Source organism: Mesoplodon mirus, assembly GCF_964341445.2.
Source record: "Mesoplodon mirus genome assembly, chromosome: 2".
Lineage (NCBI taxonomy): Eukaryota > Metazoa > Chordata > Mammalia > Artiodactyla > Ziphiidae > Mesoplodon > Mesoplodon mirus.
Window position 1 is genome coordinate 93,866,361 of NC_138977.1, and position 6,509 is coordinate 93,872,869.

A 6,509-nucleotide genomic window follows, 5' to 3' on the forward strand; every position below is an offset into this window, starting at 1 on the left:
GTCCCAAACCACAAGTGGTCCTAGTTAAATCCACCAATCAAAGTACTAACTTTTTTTTTTCATTTGTCCCCAGAAGCTGAAGCCAATTTGTGAAAAAGATGGAAATGGGTTAAAAAAAAAAAAAAAGTTAGATGATTTTAAAGAACCATAAAGAAAGGGTCAGCAACAGCTACTTTAGGCCAGTGAGGTTTTAGCTAGTAACCCACCCTGGTGGTAGGTGATGGGGGTAAATATAGTTGGTCCTCCGTACCCCGGGGTTCCACATCTGCAGATTCCACCAACCATGGAACAAAACATATTTGAAAAAAAAATTCCAGAAAATTCCAAAAAGCAAAACTTGAATTTGCCATGCGCAGGCAACTATTTACATAGCATTTACACTGTATTTGCAACTATCTCTATAGCATTTACATTGTATTAGGTATCATAAGTAGTCTAGAAATGATTTAAAGTATACAGGAGGAAGTACACAGACTATTTGCAAATACTATGCTATTTTATATGAGGGACTTAAGCATCCAAGCATTTTGGTATCTGCAGAGGGTCCTGGAACCAATCACCCAAGGATCCCAAGGGACAGCTGTACACAGGATCAGCTCTGGCACCACTCACAGGGACAATGAGAGAAATACTCTGGAAGGGAGACTGATCAGAGACTAGCAACTGCCGAAAACTTCTGGCAAGAACATAAAAAAATTGCAGAGGCCTGTGGAGTGGAGGAAACCCAGACAAGAAAGGGCAGGGAAGTAACAAGCAGAAGCGTGTGGATCTGCCCCTTAAAGGTAGTAGAAATCAGCCATCTTTCTAGAATTAAATAGAGTGCACAAGTCTTAAGTATATAGCTCAGTGAATTTTTACACATATACACCTATGAAACCACCAGCCAAATCAATATCTAGAACATTCCTATCTTCCCAGAAAATTCTCTCATGCCCCCTCCAGCTCAGTAGCCTCCTCTCCTCACCCAGAAGTAGCCTCTATTCTTATTCATATCACTGTAAATTAGCTTTGCCTTTTCTTGATCATCATATGAATGGAATCATATAGCATACTTTCATTTGTATATGGCTTCTCTTGCATGGCATCATGTTTTTGAGATCTACCCGTATTGTTATGTGTATCAATAGTTTGTTCTTTTATTATTGCTGTATAGTATTTCATGATATAAATATGCCATATTGCTTATCCAGTCCTCTGTTGATGGACATTTGGCTTGTTTAAAGTTTGGGGCTATTCTGAATAAAGCTGCTATGAACATTGGGGGTACAGGCCTTTTCATAGACATACACATTCATTTTTCTTGAGGATATATCGAGGAGTGGAATTTCTGGGTCATACAGTAGGTATATGTTTAACTTTAGTAGATACTGCCAAACAGTTTTTCAGAGGTGGTTGTATCATTTCACACTTTCACTAACAGTGAGAACTCCAGTGGTTGTTTTTGAGATGAAAAGAAAATCAGCAAATACCTTAACCTGGGCCAAGTTCCTGGCAGCATAAAATTTGGGATATGAACTATCCATGCTTTGCAGTTGAGTGATGAAAGAAAAACAATAAAAACAGAGGCCAGGGAGGGGCCTGTAACTGTCCCACCCCAACCAGTACCAGCAGGAAGGAAACCCTGCAGCTATTTTGGGATAGTTTCCTAGCAGGGACATTAGCTAGTTAAAAGGGAAAGGGATTTGATAGAAAGGGAGATGCTAAAGTTGTTTCCAATTAACCTGTTGAAAAACAGTAATTAAAAAAAAAAAAACAGGTAGGTAGCAATGTTCCTCATACTTTACTGGGCAGGAGAATTCTGGTTAAAAATACAGAATTTGCATTTTTAAAGAGATATCCCAGGTGATATCACTGGTGTTTCAAAAACTACTCCAAAACATTGTTTAGAGGTTCAGCAATGCTAGCACATAATGTGTGCTGGGGATAAAAGTAAGAATATTCCCATCTCACTCTACATCATAGCACCTTACTGACACTGACCTTTTTGACCATTAAATGTTTTGTTGAGTATTCTTTTAAACACATAAAAATTGGGGGCAAGCTCCCACCTTTCACTTTGCCCCCTGGGGGTCTTCGTCTCAGTAATGCAAGGTTTAAAAGTGAGAGTCGGCTTCTTTCCTCCCTTCCTTGTTGCCAAGGAGGATGATCAACCTAGGTGACCCCAATCACCTTTTAAAAAGATTTACTGTTAGTCTCAGTGTAGAGCTCTGAGGAGATATCAAAAATTACTGATACATCATTGCAAAGTTAAAGCTATTTTGGCACATAGTAGGTACTTGACACATGTTGAGAGAATTACATTTATTTCATTAAAAAATATATTAAGTGCCTGTTATGTGACAGGCACTATGCCAAAGCAAGGAATACCGTGGTGGAAAAGATAGAGAAGGTTTCTATTTTGAAGAGGTTTGCGTTCTAATGGGGAACTGTATTAGTCAGGGTGGGATAACTTCTCTAACGAAAACACACAGACACCTAATTCTCAGTGGCTTATTAGCTCAATAAAAAATGGATTCTTCACTCGTTTCGTCTCAGTCTGATTTGGGCTGATGAGAGGATGGGTGTTCTGCTCCATGCAGACCTTCGAGGTCCCAGGTTCCTTCCACATTCTTTTATGTCCACAGAGCCCTCTCTATTCAGCCAGCAGATTGGAAAGAGAGTTAGGAGACTGCATGGGTAGTTTTCATGATACGGCCAAGCCTGGAAGTGGCAGACATCACTTTACCCACATTGCATTGACCAGGCTGAGTCATGTGGCCACACCTAACTGCAGAGGATGTTAGGAAACATAGCTGAGTACGCAGAAAAGAAAGGAAAGAGTTTGGTGAACACATACAGTCTCTACTGAAGGGGTAGACAAGGAAGTATAATCTGGTGTGGTAAGTGCTGTACTATGGGGAGGTAAAGGGTGCTTGATAATATACAGGAGAGACACCTAACCCATACTGAGCTTGGGCAGAGAATATCCTGAAGGAACTGATGCCTAAGCTGGCAGAAAAAAAGTTCATTGCTCTCTAGAATATGGTAACTTGTCCCCTAATGAGATACTACTCCCTTGCATGAACAATTTGTTTAAATCCAAAACCCTTTTTTTCCCCAAAGTAACCATTAGAAAATAATAAGCCCTTTCTTGGGTTCCTCTTGTTCTCTGCTTTAAGAAGAAATGGTAGGGCGGAGTCAAGATGGTGGACTAGGAAGATGCAGAATTCGTGTCTCCTCACAACTAGGGCACCTACAAGGCACTGGTGGGGGACCATGGACGACTAAGGGGACGGGAGGAACCTCCAGTGACCGGGTAGGATGTGAGGCATGGGGGGAGTGAGGGGGGGGAGAAGTGGAGGCCAGGCAGGACTGGTGCCCCTGAGGGGCGTCTAGGGGAGGGGAAGGGATGCCACACCCGAAGAGGGAAATTGGGGGACCGTTGGGAGGGCGGAGGATCAAAAGGGAGCGTGGCCAGGCTTCTCCTGCCTACTTGGGCCCCCAGAGCCTGCTGAGATCCGGGGCCTGATCCTCTGCCCACCGAGGCCCCCTCCAGCTGGGCGGGTCCTGCGGGAGTGGGAGGGGGGGAAGGCAGAACAAAAGTAAAGGCCGGACCTCTGGGACCAGCACCCCTGAGGGGTGGCTGGGGTGGGGGAGGAGTTCCTACACCCAGCGGGACCCACCCATGGTGAGGGGTCCAGCGGTGACGGGGGAGACCTTGGGGGAGATGGGGAGGAGGGGCACGAAGGAACGGAAGGGAACGGTGCCCATGCTTTCCCTGTCCACTTAGGCACTGGGGAGCCTGTTGGGCTCCCGGGCCTCAGATCCTCCCTCCTAACACGCAGAGCCCAAGCCCCGTCCCTACACCCCCACCCAGGGTCCCACCTCTACACTCGGTGACCCCCTCTGAGACCCCCTCCAACGTGCTGGGGCTAAACCCCACCCACACACCCTCACCCAGGGCCCTACCTCCAAACTCCAGAACTTCACACTCCAAAGGCCCTCCTTTCCACATGCTGCCTCTCCCCTTCTGTGCAGGTCCTAAGCAGAGGCCCTGCCCCACGCTTAAACGGCACCCTGCCTAGGCCCGGCCCCCAAAGCCTTTTCTGGCTGCGTGGGTCCTGAGCCTTGGCCCCTCCCCATGCTCAAACGTCACCCCCACACCCGCCTAGGGCCCGCCCCACCCTAAACCCCGCCCCTCCTAAACTCTGCCCCCATAGTCAAGGCTTTTTTTATTTTATTTTATTTTCTCTTTTAGATTGGGGTTCTCTTTTACCTTGTTGATTCACTGTAGTTGATTCTTTCAAATTTTTATTTTTCCTAATAAATCTTTTATTTTTCTAATTTTATTCTTTATACTTTGTTACTATTCTCTCCTTTTGGCTTGTCCCCCCCCCCGCTTTTTTTCTTTTCTTTTTTTCTGTTGTAGTTTTATTTTACCTTGTTGCAGTTGTTTCAATTATATTTTTCCTATTATTCTTTGATATTGTACTGCTTTCTTTCTTTTTTTTTTTACTGTGCCACGAAGCTTGTGGGATCTTGGTTCCCAGGCTGGAGGTCAGACCCAAGCTCCTGTGGTGGGAGCTCTGAGTCCAAACCACTGGACTAACAGAGAACCTCAAACCCCAGGGAATATCAATTGGAGTGAGGCCTCCAGGAGGTCCTCATCTCAGCACCAAGATCTGGCTCTTTCCAACTGCCCGCAAACTCCAGGGCTGGACGCCTCAGGCCAAACAACCAGTAAGACAGGAATACAGCCCCACCCATCAAAAAAGAAAAAAAAGAAGAAACGACAAAAAAATATGTTACAGACCACGGAGCAAGGTAAAAACCTACAAGACCAAATAAATGAAGATGAAGTAGGCAACCTACCTGAAAAAGAATTCAGAGTAAAGATAGTAAAGATGATACAAAATCGCAGAAACAGAATGGAGAAAATACAAGAAATATTTAACAAGGATCTAGAAGAACTAAAGGCAAACAAACAGTGATGAACAACACAATTACTGAAATTAAAAATAGAAGGAATCAATAGCAGAATAACTGAAGCAGAAGAACGGATAAGTGAGCTGGAAGATAAAATGGTGGAAATAACTGCCAGGCAGGGAGCAGGATAAAGAAAAAAGAATGAAAAGAATTGAGGACAGTCTCAGAGACCTCTGGGACAACATTAAATGCACCAACATTCGAATTATAGGGGTCACAGAAGAAGAGAAAAAGAAAGGGTGTGAGAAAATATTTGAAGAGATTATAGTTGAACACTTCCCTAACATGGGAAAGGAAATAGTCAATCAAGTCCAGGAAACACAGAGAGTACCATACAGGATAAACCCAAAGAGGAACATGCCGAGACACATATTAATCAAACTATCAAAAATTAAATACAAAGGAAAAATATTAAAAGCAGGAAGGGAAAACAATAAATAACATACAAGGGAATCCCCATAAGGTCAACAGCTGATCCTTCAGCAGAAACTCTGCAAGCCAGAAGGGAGTGGCGGGACATATGTAAAGTGATGAAACGGAAAACCTACAACCAAGATTACCCAGCAAGGATCTCATTCAGAGTCAGTGGAGAAATTAAAACCTTTACAGATAAGCAAAAGTTAAGAGAATTCAGCACCTCCAAACCAGCTTTACAACAAATGCTAAAGGAATTTCTCGAGGCAGGAAACACAAGAGAAGGAAAACACCTACAAAAACAAACCCAAAACAATTAAGAAAATGGTAATAGGGACATACATATCAATAATTACCTTAAAAGTAAATGGATTAAATGCTCCAACCAAAAGACATAGACTGGCTGAATGGATACAAAAACAAGACCTGTACATATGCTGTCTACAAGAGACCCACCTCAGACCTAGGGACACATATAGACTGAAAGTGAGGGGATGGAAAAGGATATTCCATGCAAATGGAAAGCAAAAGAAAGCTGTATAACAATTCTCATATCAGACAAAATAGACTTTAAAACAAAGACTATTACAAGAGGCAAAGAAGGACACTACATAATGATCAAAGGATCAATCCAAGAAGAAGATATAACAATTGTAAATATTTATGCACCCAAGATAGGAGCACCTCAATACATAAGGCAGATGCTAACAGCCATAAAAGGGGAAATCGACAGTAACACAGTAATAGTAGGAGACTTTAACACCGCACTTCCACCAATGGACAGATCATCCAAAATGAAAATAAATAAGGAAACACAAGCTTTAAATGACATGTTAAACAGGATGTACTTAATAGATAGTTACAGGACATTCCATCCAGAAACAACAGAATACACTTTCTTCTCAAGTGCTCATGGTACATTCTTCAGGATAGACCATATCTTGGGTCACAAATCAAGCCTTGGTAAATTTAAGAAAATTGAAATCAGATCAAGTATCTTTTCTGACCACAACACTATGAGACTAGATACCAATTACAGGAAAAAAACTGTAAAGTACAAACACATGGAAGCTAAACAATATGCTACTAAATAACCAAGAGATCACTAAAGAAATCAAAGAGGAAATCAA